The sequence below is a fragment of the Gallinula chloropus genome, assembly GCF_964237585.1.
Source record: "Gallinula chloropus genome assembly, chromosome: 3".
NCBI lineage: Eukaryota > Metazoa > Chordata > Aves > Gruiformes > Rallidae > Gallinula > Gallinula chloropus.
In genome coordinates this window covers 103,546,988-103,561,382 of record NC_140087.1, presented here as the reverse complement: position 1 = coordinate 103,561,382, position 14,395 = coordinate 103,546,988, and positions in this window count along the sequence as shown.

The window sequence follows — 14,395 nt, the reverse complement described above, 5'->3', positions numbered from 1 at the left end:
TTATCTCATTATAATTATGTTGCGAGTTTGGAATGTGTAAAGATTTTCTTTTTGTTCCTATTTTTTACATTCTTTGCCTTTTTTTCATCTGTATGACACACAGTTGACTATTTTCATCTTTCTCCACATACTAGTCTTTTGACCATTTAATCAATTTTGTACGTTTTTTTTCTTTCATAATTCCCTCATCTCCATCCATATCTTTCTGGCTGAGACTCTCGGAACTGTCTGCAGTATTAATAAAGAATGCATGACGTTGTAGTAAAAAGGTTTCTTGGCATGGGTTTGGGGTGACCTGTAAAACTCTTGTGGTAAAGTCATAAAATAAGCTATGCAGCTCACCTGAAATTTATTAAACCTTCATGTGAAGGTTGCAAGGTATATAATTTTAAGAGTGGTGCAGAGCTGTTTTTCTAATACTATTTCTTCAAGTTTATTTTCCTTTCATTTTTAGTCTCTCTCAGTCACTCAGCAGAATATTTTCCAGGAGGAATTGATGTCTTTTGACACCGCTTATAGAAGTCCTTCTGTTCTGCCATGTTCTTTTCCATGCATGTGACTACACAGCGAATGGGACTGCCTTTCCCCAGCAGTTACCAGGGCTTCTGGACCATAGTCAGCAGAAACAGGAACTGCTGAAGGCAAAACTATAACCACTGTATGCAGTTGTGTGTGCGACACTCCAACGTTGTCTCCGAGGTGGCATGGGAAAACCTGGGACGATGCATTTTATTACAGGTTAAAATTTAAAGACAAAACATTCCCAGGTGCTATACAAAGTTGTTTCAATTCTCATTGTCAAATTTCATGTTAATTAGAGTAGGAGAAAAGTTGGGAACGGTGAACTTTGGGAGACATACTGTATCTTTAAATAACCACATAAAAAGAGTACCACCAACACAGATCATACTCAAATTATTATTATATAAGCAGAGATTTATTCATCAAATGTCTGTCTTCCAATTGTGAATGTACTGCATCCCTGTGAGATCTTAACTGAGAAAGCAGTATCTACCATCAAGCATGCTGGTTTTAATCGAGTATTGATTTTGAATATCTTGCAAAATGGTGTTTTACCCTACTGATTCAACTTGGGCACTGTGTATATTCGGAAATACATGTCTGACTACCTTTCGTATGAAGCAATGAACCATATTATATACACTTGTTGACATGCTTCATTAAAGACATGGTGGCCCAAACTCAATAAAGCACTTAAATGGGTGCTTAAAATTAAATATATGCTTGAATATATTGCTGAAAATCCACCTGCTGAATAAAGGTGGCTTTAGGCATATGTCTGAGTAGTCTGCTGAATTGCAGCTCGTGAGTCCTACGATATTGAGAATTGAATGGAGTCACTCAAAGTGTATAAAACTAAGCATGTTTATGACATGTTTATGATTTTGCAGGATCAGGACTTAATTTATATCTTGCAGCACGTCTTCACATGAGAAGCCCTTTATTAATGAAGGGATTCAGAACTGGTCTTTTTAAGTGGCAGTTTTAATAAGAAAACCTTAATAAAAAGTGTAAACTACGGAGTAACAATGTTAGTTCAGTTCCCTAAGGCAAGCCTTACATCATCGTGTTTGCGTACAGTAAATAAGCCTACAGAGAAAAAAATCCAAGCCAATAAATGGATTATAGAAACGAGTTTGGTAATGAAACTTTACACACAGACACATTTGCCAGTGAAGGCAAAATGTGTGTGGCTGAAACACCATTAAAAATAAAGGTTCTCCTGCCTGCCTTATATTTCATTGGCCTTTGAAATGTTCATTTGCATAAATATGTTTTCTTATGGCTTACTTGAAGGAGAGATCTATTATTTACATGCTGAAGATGCATGTTGGCACTATTTAAAAAACCTCTTCCACAGCATGGGGGAAACTCAGGAAATCATGTCACCAGAAAAACAGTAAGGCAGGTCAGAGTGAGCTGAATATTCATACTTTGTCTGAAGGCATGAAAAAGCTGACAGCTCTGAGATTTTAAGTTTCTATGTTGAAAATCCCGAGGTCCTAACTATACAATGAATTCCACCTAGATGAAGCAAGCTTCAGGACCAGGGCCTGAAGTAATACAGTGCACCTTTAGATCAATCATCTGCTTTTATCAACTTTCTCCTCCTTTGTCTAACCGCAGAATGAATTTAAACTGTTCTTCCATGATACAAAATTCAGTGCAACTAGTAGAGTAGAGGAAATTTAGATAAAACTTCTTTTTTATGGACAACTTGCACACAAAATAAAGCTGCTCCCACCTCCAGCCCCCTGTTTTCACTAGAACACCTGTGCTGCCATGGCCTGTTTTCTAAGCAGCCAGTGCTCTTCTGTGAAGAACAGCAAATACCACAAAATGACAAAGGTGAAAACTCAAACAATGGCTGTACCAGCCAACAAACTACTCAGACAGGCTTTTAGGAAACATCCACACAGACAAGGAAACTGCACTGCAGACTTCAGGCTTGAGGTCAAAGATGCATCATTAGAGACATCATTTCCTGATATTAAAGGCTCCAAATCATTAGTCTTTTAATAGATAGTATCAATAGCTATAATGAAAAATGCAGCTAGGATGTAGAGAATCCCCATAATCTTAATGTACTGTCAGCCATTGGAAGCGTAACGCAGTGTGTATGTCATCTGAGCTGAAGAAAAACAACGGGTCAAGTGGAGAAAATGAAGATGAAGGCAGGGGCTAAACCTCTGATGGATGCATGGGAATGCAAATCACCTCTGTTCCCGGGTCAGAACAAGCTGTGCCTCTGGAAACGTACTGAAGTGGAGCACGAGTGAGAACTCGGTAGAACGCATGGCTCTTCTGGTTTCTGCACAGCCAGACGTTTCACACTGTGCACAGCAGATGGGAGCTGGGAAGTTCAGCCCAAGCACTGAAGTTTGCATACATATGCATAAATATATATAAAAAATGTGTGTGTTTGTCACTAGACCCTGGCAAAGCCAGTAGCCTCTCACTGGGCTTTGTCTGGGTCCCACCACACTGGGTCCACACGCACTGAAGCTTCCTTGCATGCCCCTGGCACACTGCCTGGGCAAGGCTGCTCCACCAGCAAATGGATGCTCGTGACCAAGTGACATTAAACTTTCAAGGCCATGTCCTAGCCCTTTCTTTGCAGACTCTAGCTGCCCAAATTCACTTTTTCCCAGGGCATGGATATGGTGGGCACACTGAGTTTGAACATCATTTGCTAAGGAGGCCCAGTCAGTGGGCCATATCCAGGTGGAAATGCATACTATAGCTGGGTTCAAAAAACTGGTGGCCTTCTAAAATTTTATCACTGGGGGTAGCTGGTGATAACAACAGCATAATAATCCCCCAACACCTTTTTCTGTTTCAGTTTGTTCTCTGCTTTTTAAAGTTCTCAATAGGGTATGTGGATGAGTCTTCAAGTGAGATGGAGATTCTCCTGCTGTCTCAGGTTTTCTGAATCAAAAAATCCATCATGTCCAAAGACACAGCATTCATACCATGTCAGTTTCTTCACTGTTTTGAGCTTTTGTATTTCTCAGTCCAGAGACTTGGGAAAGCTGGCTATGCACAGGGTAAGGCAGCCTCAATTAAATCCAGCAATGCTCAACCCCTCTCCATTATCCACAGTCAAGAGTAGTGTTTCCTTAACAGTTTTTAACTGCAAGGTGCAATTTATTTTTCTTGAAAAATTTCCACTGATCATCGTGCAACATTGCTGCAGAGATTTCCATTTAGAATAAAATAAAAGGCTGAATTAAATTCCATTAGTTTTATTTCCCCTTCTCCCCACTTCTGCTTGTTTGCTCAGGTGTTGAGTATGTGTAATTTTTTAAATGTAAATATATTTTTGCAGGCAACATTTCATCTGTACAGCACTGGTGTGGGAGATAAATAACTCGGGTTTGACTGCACATGGCATATATAAAGCAAAGCATTTCTTGATGCAATAATTTAATTTTGTTAGTCAGAATATCTAAGCTGTAAACCAATATAAGCCCCAAATATGTACCCATGGACAAAAAATTATGTTAATTTTCATTAAGAGGCTGGTTTCTGGAAAGGTAGCCATGAATGCACAGATAAAAAGTGCTTTTAGAACCAATCTCTCTAAAAGTTATTTCTACCCAGATGCCCATGAAAATTTGAAACACACTGACACATATGTGTTTTCTTCAGCTCTTGCTGCTCTACTAGGCTAGTGTGAGAAACGTAGTTCCAGGGAAAAGGCTTTAAATATTGCTATTTTTCACTGCAAGATGTATTACTACAGATCCACTGCATGAGCTGAGATTTCCTAACTCATTTCCAGTCCAATTTAGCAGGCATACAACATTTAGATAATTGGGCCAAGTTCTGGACTCTTTTCTGAACGACACCATAACTTCCTGAGCCATAAGAGGTGTCTCCCTTGCCACATCAGTTAATCTTAGCCTCAGCCCCAGGCAGGAAACCACATCCCAGTATTTAAGTGTTGCTCTCAGGTTTTTGAAGCATAATGGAGCTTTAGGCCTTTGAGGAGAGGGTGGGAAGGGCTTGGAGGAGAAGGTCAAGATTCCTAAATTAAGACTTTTCATTTTCTTCTTGAGAAATGAAGAGCAAGAGGCACCACTAGAAGGCAATTCAGACCTCGAGAGGCTAGAAGCATCCCCTGGAGGTGCTTCTCCCACTCTTCATTTGCTGTAGAGAGAGCCAAAGGTGACAAGGTTCCTGTTTGGGTGCCTGAGATAAGTGTGTAAAATTAGGTAGGCTGATTCCCCTCCTTTATGCCATCACAAATTCCCTGTTTCGCCCTTTGGTACAGCTTGCACAGGGCTGTACATTAATACAAGATTGATGTTCTCTGACAAGTTAAAAGGCCAATAAAAGTAGTGCTCAATGTGAATTACTTCACCTGTTTGATACCTGATTTTTCCTTAACTCTCTTAATGGCACAGTGTGTTTTCCTACCCCAGTGACATTCAGTTGCATGTATTGTTAATTTTTGCTTCATAGCTTGCATCTAGATTATAGTTTGTGTGTCCCCAAAGTGGTATCAGTTGCCTGAAATCTTGATTCCTCGGTGTTGTGTGGCTTGCATAAATGTCAGCTGGTCCAAGGGAGCGGTTTTAAAAGAAACAGAGCCGATCTGACATTCTTCAAAGGGAAGCCTAGGAGACTCATCTCTGCACCTGGGTTTGTTATATACACTGAGCCACGGGAAGAGTGCTATGAATGCTGTCACTCGAGCAGTGAAGAGGGACAGGCAGCCATGTCAAAAATGACAACGTTTCTTTTACTAGTCTTGCAAAAGATGTCTGCAGTGATGTGACTGCAGATGACATCAAACAACATAAGTGGCTGGTTTCTGCAGTAGATTGAAATTCATCCAGTTCCCTGTGTTCACTGTGATGACTTTCAATGCTAATTCTCAGTGAGTGAGGCATGAAATATATTCACAGGCTATACACAGTCAGGATACTTTTAAGTTATTTGAGGTACCTGTGATGTAAACATCTGTGCCTCTTGCTTTCGTGCATTTTTTTTCCCAGGTTTCAATTATGCAGTCAAAGAAACACTGGGAAAGGGGAGAACAAGTTTGCTGATCTAGTTCTTTTTCTTTTTTGAAAGGAATGACTGCCTCATTGCTCGAACAGAGGGAAACACAAGATAGAAGCACACTTTAATCTTCTTCAGCAAGGAATTCAGCCAAATTGATGCAAATGAGGTGTTTTTGAAAGTGATCCCCCAAGCTCACTGCATTCGCTGGGCAAAACTGTGGGTCACTTAAACTTTCATTTGGCAATCTAAATGATGTGGGGTGGTGTAAAAGATGAGAAAGTTGTAGCTTGAGTTTTGCTGCATGCCTGTAGCGCTCTTTGAAGCTGAAGCTAAATCCGGCATTCAGCACATACTGTGTCCTGCAGCTGCGGCAGCGTGTGTGCTTCACTGTATTTGGTGAGGATGCTTCTCAGTCCTGACTTCAGATGACACTCTGTGACAATTTTAGGATTACCTGGAAGGAAGAGGCTGCAAAACACAGGGGGAAAGGAAGGGAAAGCCTCCTGTGCATGTGCATAAGGTCACGGGAATCTGGTGGCAGGAACTACCCCCTGGAATCTGCAGAATAGGAGAACTGGGAGAACAGTCTAATTGTCAGTGCATCAGGTCTAACTAATCCAAGGTAAGTGGGGTTATGGTAGCATAAATACGAAAGGGATTTCTTGTTCAGTATAAACTAAGATTAAGTCTTTTTTTAACCACAAATACCTTCTTCCTCTTTAATATGTGACACTCGGTATCTGCATTTTGTGTTAACTCCTTTGCTATATATACACTGTCTGCTTTTACAGTCAGCTAGGAAGAGAGAGGCATATTTCTGCTATGACTTTTGGATTTCAGTCTCTGTTCTAATGGCTTTTTCACATAAAAGACATAAATAGCTGTGGGAGCAAGGGGCTGGCACTCCCCCCACCTTTTCCCAAGGAGAAGGCCACAGAGTAATGCGCAACCTCTCTTCCTGATGGCTCACCTTGAATTCAGGGTTTTGTACCACGGAATAGCTTTTTGAGGAGAGGGTGAGAATGTCTTCACCCTAGAATAGATTACTGGGTGACTGTAACGATGGGAAAAATTAATTTACATAAAAAGTGATTTAAATAAAGGAGAAGTAAACCCAGGACTCTTGCAAGCTGGCTGTGTCTTCTAGCCATTGAGTGACCTGACTCATGAGCTTTAGTGGCTGCTGCTGGACCAGTTTCAGAGGTTAGCACAGCCAGTGGTTTGTCCTGTCCTTGCTGCAGAGGCTGCAGATGTGGCAACATGTCATCTCTTCAGGTCCTTCCCAAGGTGAACAGCTAGACCAATGGCATTTTGATCTTGTGCCCAGGCCTGCAACCTGTGTCAGATGAATAGCAAACACTCAGCTGGACGTCTCAAGGATGGGAGAAGGGAGGCTCGGTGGGGAGCGCTTGAGGGACCCTCCAAGGCTGGTGAAGCATTGTCAGACTGCTAAACCACCTGGTGGCTTTGCTCCTCCACTGTAATAGTCTAGCAGAGAGATGTGGGTTGAGATTTTGAAGAGAAGCAGGACTGTTGGGAGGGCTCCAACAAAGCCTGACGGAATGGAACCTCTCAGGGAACAGTTGGTTTCTGGATCCTCCCCAGGTGCAAGCACACACTCCTGCATCACAGCTGAGATCCCTCTGGGTGTAGAAGGAAGCAGAATTACAGACACTTTGGTTGGGATTTATCTCATCTACCTTTAGACGTTTGTCCTGTGTTTATATATGAGCTGGTTACACTAGGCTCTCATTGATAAATAATAGTCCCTCCTGGGATGTGGTTCGTCAGACAGACGATTTCAGCATCTTATGAGCTCTTTAAAATTTTACTATGAAACGTCTCTATGTTGGTAAGTTTATTGGTGATACCTAATTATTGTTGTCTTCAGATAAAGCTGCAGTAAGAACACTGTCCTCCCTTTTTAAAAATTAATTTCTCCAGACATATGTTTCATAAAAGAGTCGTAAGGAGAAAAAAGATTTAAGATTTCTCTCTTATGAAATGCCACGAAATAAGGAAGGGAAGTACAGCTGAATTTAGATGGATCCATAGGCTCTATATATTTGTGACCTGACACGCTAGCCATTTGATCGTTATACCTCTTTAGCATTTAATAAAGAAGAATAAAGGCTTTTATTTTATTAAATATTAATTCACCTTTTCATATTTTTAGGGAAGGCTATAGGAATAAAGCACTGATGGAGGAAGATAACTGAAGGGATAACAGTAAATGAGACACAATTTCCCTGATTTCTAGCAAAAGCTCTCCTGGCTTTATGCTACCACTTTATCTAATTATATCTGATTTTTTTTCAACAACAAAACATAAAGAGAAAGAAAAAGAGAAGAAAGCACAAACAGCTTGGCTCTTTGGAAAAAAAATTGTCACTGAAAGCAATTTTTTCCCCTCTTTGTTTACTGGTGAAGGTGAAGCAGTAACTCAACATGCAGGTACAGACGTGATAATTTACTTGTCAGTTATGTGGTGGAAAAATCACTCTTAATGATAATTGTTGTATTAAGGTTTGGGTTTTTTTAAATCATGAAGGCAGCTGACTATTCTTTTTCAACAGTGCACTCTACTGTTTTTTATTCCTGGCCCCTATCATCCTACATGTATTTTTTCACCTGCCAGAGTCAGAGAGGGATCTATTGTGTTTTATCATTCAGAACAAAGGCTATTTGTGGTCCTGAGTCCAGTGTTCTCTATCCACTTGGCAATGTTGTTCCCTGTTATTAAGGACGTGTAGATAGAAAATGTACCTATGATTTCATATAATTCATTAGAATCAACTCTTACATTTCTTTAGATGTCTATGTCTCAAGTACAGCAGATCATAATCTTAAGCAGTGACTTTATATTCAAATTTTCCTCACATCTATTGATCTGGTACGCATAGTGCATTTAGGTGATGTAATAATGGGTTTTAAGCTTGAAAAATTGAATGGGAAGTGGACCTACCTCTTTGGAAAGATGGCTATTCAGGTCATCCAGTTAGGGGAAAATTTTTCTGTTTGCTTGCTGGTTTCTGATTATTTACTATGGGATTGGGAATGGTTTGTAGATTACACAAATGGGTTTCATGCAAATTAATTTGTTTTGTAAACCTTCACCCTGAAAAGGCAGATGTTCCAGCAGCAATGGGATGAGACACAAAATAGCCACCCCAGGTGAGAACAGAAAGGAAGTTTCAATAAAAGGGACAGGAATACAGGCAGGATTGTAGCTGTCATAACTAGTAGTAGCTGTACTTAGTAAAATAATACTTTCATCAAGAGAAGCACACCCAGTTACAACAACAGTGAAATTCTCTTCACTTCTAATTAAGTGAATAAACTAAAATAGAGAGGAACATTCTGTCACATCCCAGTGTATGCAGAAGGCGAGGCGAACAGGACCCTGGCCTCCTGGCTTGGCTTCTTCCCTTAACTTTGACCAGTAAAGCATATGTCCATGAAGAGTTCAAGTCCCAAACAAGCCTTCTCATTAAAAGATCTGGGAAAGATAGTGCTTGATGTTAAGGGCCATTAGCAAACGAGATGCCACTTGTCACACACACACACACAAGTGCCCATCATGTCCACAACCTGCCTGGCAATTATCAACGATTTTAACTGTTTAACTGTTCTGTCTGCCTCTCTAGATCTTCATGTCTCTGCCAACCCCTTTACCACTCATTGCCTGAGTGCACGTTAAGTTACAATCCAACTAGGTACCTACATCTGTTGCACTCCCAGTGCAGATGAAGCAGGTGGACCAACTATTGTAATAAGTGTACAAGCAGTAGGATTTACACCAGGAGTATCCTGTTCCTACTTCTATCAGCGGGCAGCACAAGGGCAACACTTGCTGCTTTGCAAGGGTTTTTATCTCATTCTCCACTCCGAAAGAGCTGCCACCCCAGAAACACTGATGATTTACTAAAACCCAGCAAGAAGCTGATTCTTCATGGCTGTGGTGTAGTTCACTCCACATGGGAGGGTCATGACTGTTTGGTCACCTTCAGCAAGTTGCTCTTATTTAACCAGACCCCTTGGTCCCAGCCACACCCACACTGTCGGCGTCTCTTGCCTGGAATGACCAGCTTGCTTGATCTTGTCTAGGGATATCACCATCTAGTCAAATTTTAATGATGCAGCTTTAATCAGGTTGTATTTTTCCTTCTACTTCTATCTTTCTTCTGACATAGCAGAATGTACTAGCCCACACAGCAAGACCCTCACAGAAAGGCAAACACAATTTTCAAAATTTGGAGGCATATGAAATAATTTCTTTATTAAATATATAATAAGATTTTTTTCCCTTTTTATAGCTTCCTTTTATCAGGTCTCTATCTTCCCCAAACCACTCAATATTAAAGTGTGTTGCAAAAACCATTACAGACGAAGTAACCTATGCGGATTCAGATGTGTTCAGCATCATTTTCCTTTTCCACCAACAGAGGGAGTAAAGTTATCTTTTCCCTCCGGAGCTTTTGGCCATAAGGCTTCCTTATATGAGACCTGTAACTTCGCTGTGGGTTTGACACACGTTGAGGCAGGAGGTCAGCTAGGTCTCGGCTTGCAATCTTTAGAAAATTATGGTGCAATATAAAGTAGCAGAGGCTATGTGGGATTAAATCAGAACAGCTGATGTATTGTGGGTTGAATGGATGTTGCACCAATTATGAGATGCATATAGAAATTTTGCGATGTGGTGCACTCCCTTAAGGACTGGTGATGAGATCTGTTAATTGCATTATATTATCTACTGGTAACTGCACCATTAATGCATGTCAGCACCGCTCCTGACAGGGCTGGCTTGAGGGGTTTTTACTGCCGTAGGCAAACTGGAAAGTGTGTGCCGCTCTTAGCCACATTTACTTTCACAGTAAACAGTCAAAACAGTCAGTTGTATCTAGGTCTCAATTTTAAATTATACACCAGTGACTTATTTAAGTAATTAGGGCCATATTATCCAACCCAACAGCCAAAAAATGCTTTATGAAGACGAGTCTTCATAAGAGTAATTACTTTTCTTTCTTGATCCCTCCTAGACCACAAAGTACTTGTTTGCACTGCTTAGTGAGGACTTAGCAAATGCAAAAGACTGAGGCTGGAAAGGACAGATATTTGTTGCCCAAGGCCATACGCTTTCTGCAGCATCAAACCCTAGCTGACCTGCAGGGAAAATCCTGAAAAAGTTAACACTAGGTGTGTCAGTCCTTTCTACTCCAAATTCTTCTGTTATTTTGTGTCTTGTGTTACTTCCAAATTGCTATTAGACTTCTCCAAATTCCTTACTTCTAGTTAAATTATACTACTATTGTACTATTAGCCTTCATCACAAATTTCCAAAGTCTTTGCCATTGTTTTGATTGGAATTTGTAATGTCCCCTAAAGAATTAACCTCTGCTTTCTTGTGAAGAGATATCTCATGATGCTAACTCACCAATGCACGTGAGGACAATGCTCTCTCATTGGCTGGGCAGCTTGAGTTTTTCAGTCTTGGTCTTGGTGTTACACTTGCTCCTTCATACTGGCAGTGCAGGATACATCCTTTGAATTCCTATGAGCTGAAGTTTCCCAATCTTCAAAAAGAGCAAGGAAGACCCAGGAAACTACAAGCCAGTCAGCCTCACCTCCATCCCCAGAAAGGTGATGGAACAGATTATTCTGGGGGTTATTAATAAGCAGGTGGAGGAAAAGAATGTTATCTGGAGTGATCAACATGGATTCACCAAGGGGAAAGTATGCCTGAACAATAGCCTTTTATTATGGCATGACTGGATGGATGGATGAGAGGAGAGTAATGGATGTTGTCTAACTTGACTTCAGCAAGGCTTTTGATGCCATCTCTGATAGTATTCTTGTAAACAAACTTAGAAAGTGTGGGTTGGATCACTGGTCAGTGAGATAGGTTGAGAACTGGCTGAATGGCAGAGCCCAGAAAATTGGGATAAGTGATACAGTCTAGTTGGAGGCCTGTAGCCAAGCAGTGTGCCCCAAGAGTTAGTATGTGTTCCAGTCTTATTCAACATATTCATCAAGAACTGGGATGAAGGGACAGAGTGTATCTTCAGCACATTTTCTGGTGATACAAAAATGGGAGGAGTAGCTGACATACTACAAGGCTGTGATGACATTCAGGAGACTAGAGAATTAGTTGAAGAGGAACCAAATGAAGTTCAACAAGGGTCCTGCACCTAGGGAAGAATAATCCCAGGCACCAGTACAGGTTAGGGATTGACCTGCTAGGAAGCAGCACTGCAGAGAAGGACCTGGGAGTCCTGGTGAATAACAAGGTATTCATGATCCAGCAGTGTGCCCTCATGGCCAAGAATGCCAATGGTGTCCTAAGTTATGTTAAGAAAAGCATAGCCAGCAGATTGAGGGAGGTTCTCCTCCCCCTCTACTCTGCACTGGTGAGGCCACATCTGGAGTTCTCTGTCCTATATCTGGCTCCCCAGTTCAAGAAAGACAGGCAACTACTGGAGAGATTCCAATGGAGAGTGGCAAGGATAATGAGGGGACTAGATCATCTCTTGTATGAGAGACCTGTGTCTGTTTATTCTGCAGAACACTGGGAGGGGATCTGATCAATGCTTATAAATATCTAAAGGGTGGATGTCTAAAGGAAGGGGACAGACTCTTCTCCGGGGTGCCCAGTGACAGGATAAGGAGCAATGGGCACAAGCTGGAACACAGGATGTTCCATCTCAACATGAAAAAAGACTTCTTAATTCTGAGAGTGACAGAGCACTGGGACAGGCTGCCCAGAGAGAAGCTGTCAAGTCTCCCTCTCTGGAGAAATTAAAAACTCTCCTGGACACAATCCTGTGCAACCTGCTCTAGGTGATGCTGCTTTAGCAGGGGTTTGGACTAGATGATCTCCAGAGGTCCTTTCCAAGGCTTACCATTCTGTGAATCTGTAATCATAAGGTTCTTTTGGTTGCTGTGCAGATTTGTGGGCTTTATGCATGCAAGCTTTACATCCTGTCAAGTTTTCCTCTGGATGTCAAGATGTGTCTGAGAGAAGGTTGGTATTCTTTCATCTTCCCTCCTACCCTCAGTTCTTTCCCTGGCTACTTGAGGGGTAGGAGGGAATATATGGGGACAAAATGTCTTATGGTAGGTTAAAAATCAGAATCTATGTATGTAGAGTGATAATTTGTTTAATATGATCTTCTAATTAGGAGTGTTCTGTGTTATATCTAAGTAGGAATTGGATTATTTAATGCATCTAGAAAACCCCAGGAACTGCCAGCTTGTTTTCCTTCTCTGCAGTGAAAATATCTAAATTTATTGTGAATTGGAAAGTTGAAACCGTCAGTTTGTAAGTAATGCAATACTTTCTGTAGCATTTTAATTGAAATAAATAATTTCTGGAGTCCCAAGTTGAAATATTTCGTCTTAGTGCATGGAATCAAGTTGAAATATTTGATGTTCAGCTGATGCATAATAACTCATCAGTTTCCAAAGAAAAGCTTTATGGGCATTGTACATTGCTTGTCTTATTTCACCCTGCCTTACAGGAAGGGCTAATGGGCTCTAGTACATTTACCATCAGCCTTGTATACCATATGACTCAGAGTATCCTACATTACATGGTCATAGGGGAAGATACAGAGCATCACTGAATATATTGCCAGTCCAGGAAGTCTGTAAGAAATCACAGAGTTATGTAGCATCTGCATCACAGCTCCAGTGGGACTCCCACGAGGTGCTGAGCAGATGCAACTTGACATCAGAATGATTCAAATGAAACATCTCTGCTCAGTAAGCCAAAGCATTTTGACGGGGACCATCCTGGAACAAATAACTTTGTTTTTATTTTCTCTATTTTGGCAAAATAATGTTTTCCTACACAGCATAAATAATTTAATAAAATATTCCCTGACAATTCTAATATTTGCATAGCAAAATGTTTGCGTGTGCATGTGTGTATATACATATACATGTGTATATATACACGTACATATTGAGCAAAGCTTGCATATGTTCCTCCTCATTTTCATTTACCTGGGATGCTTAGCTGTTGTCTAGAAATGAGGGAGAGATGTGACCCCAGAAATCAAATTTGCTTAGACAAAAGGGTTACTGTAGTTATGAGCACTGACTTTTTTTCCTTCTCTTTTTGAGATTGTATCTGTGTCACCTTGAAAAGTGAGTTGATTATGTGGTGCAAAATATGCATTAGAAAGTGCTTGGACTGAAGGACTGACTGGCTCAAGGGATCAGTAATCTAATGTGAGACCTTTCACCCCTTAGTCACCAGCCTGACTCCAGCATAGGTAAGTAATAAACAGAAATCTCTCTGCACCTGGCAGCCATTTGAATGAATAAATAAATTCAGCTGATAATATCAATATAATTTGGTGGAAAAAAAATCCCACATCTGTGCAATAATTAGCATGCTTTTTGGGTATCTCAGCAAACAGAGCAAAACCTGAAAGGGCACATGGATTGAAAATATCAGTGGGTTGTGTTTCTGTAATATTTCCCATCATGAATCATCCCAAAGCATTTTATAATTTATTAACTTAAGTTATATTCCAGAGTATATCTCCCTGCAAATGCCAGAAACCAGGGTCTGCTCTAAATCCGATCAACTACCCTACTTGATAAGGACACCATGAAGACTGAATTTGTTTGTGTTTAAAATTTCCTAAAGAGGGAGTTCTGGGGCTCTGCTTGAAAAACAGGTATGCAAGGGAGCAAGGCGCTGAACTGGCTCCAGGACTCTCTTCCCACAGTTACTTGGCAACATGGCCCTGGCTCTCCCTCCTCGCCACAGTCCCCAGGACCTGCTTTTGGTTGGGGTTAATTAGATGTTGCTTAGTGCATTCCCTGGCTAACGCTAAAGTCTTCTGGGAGT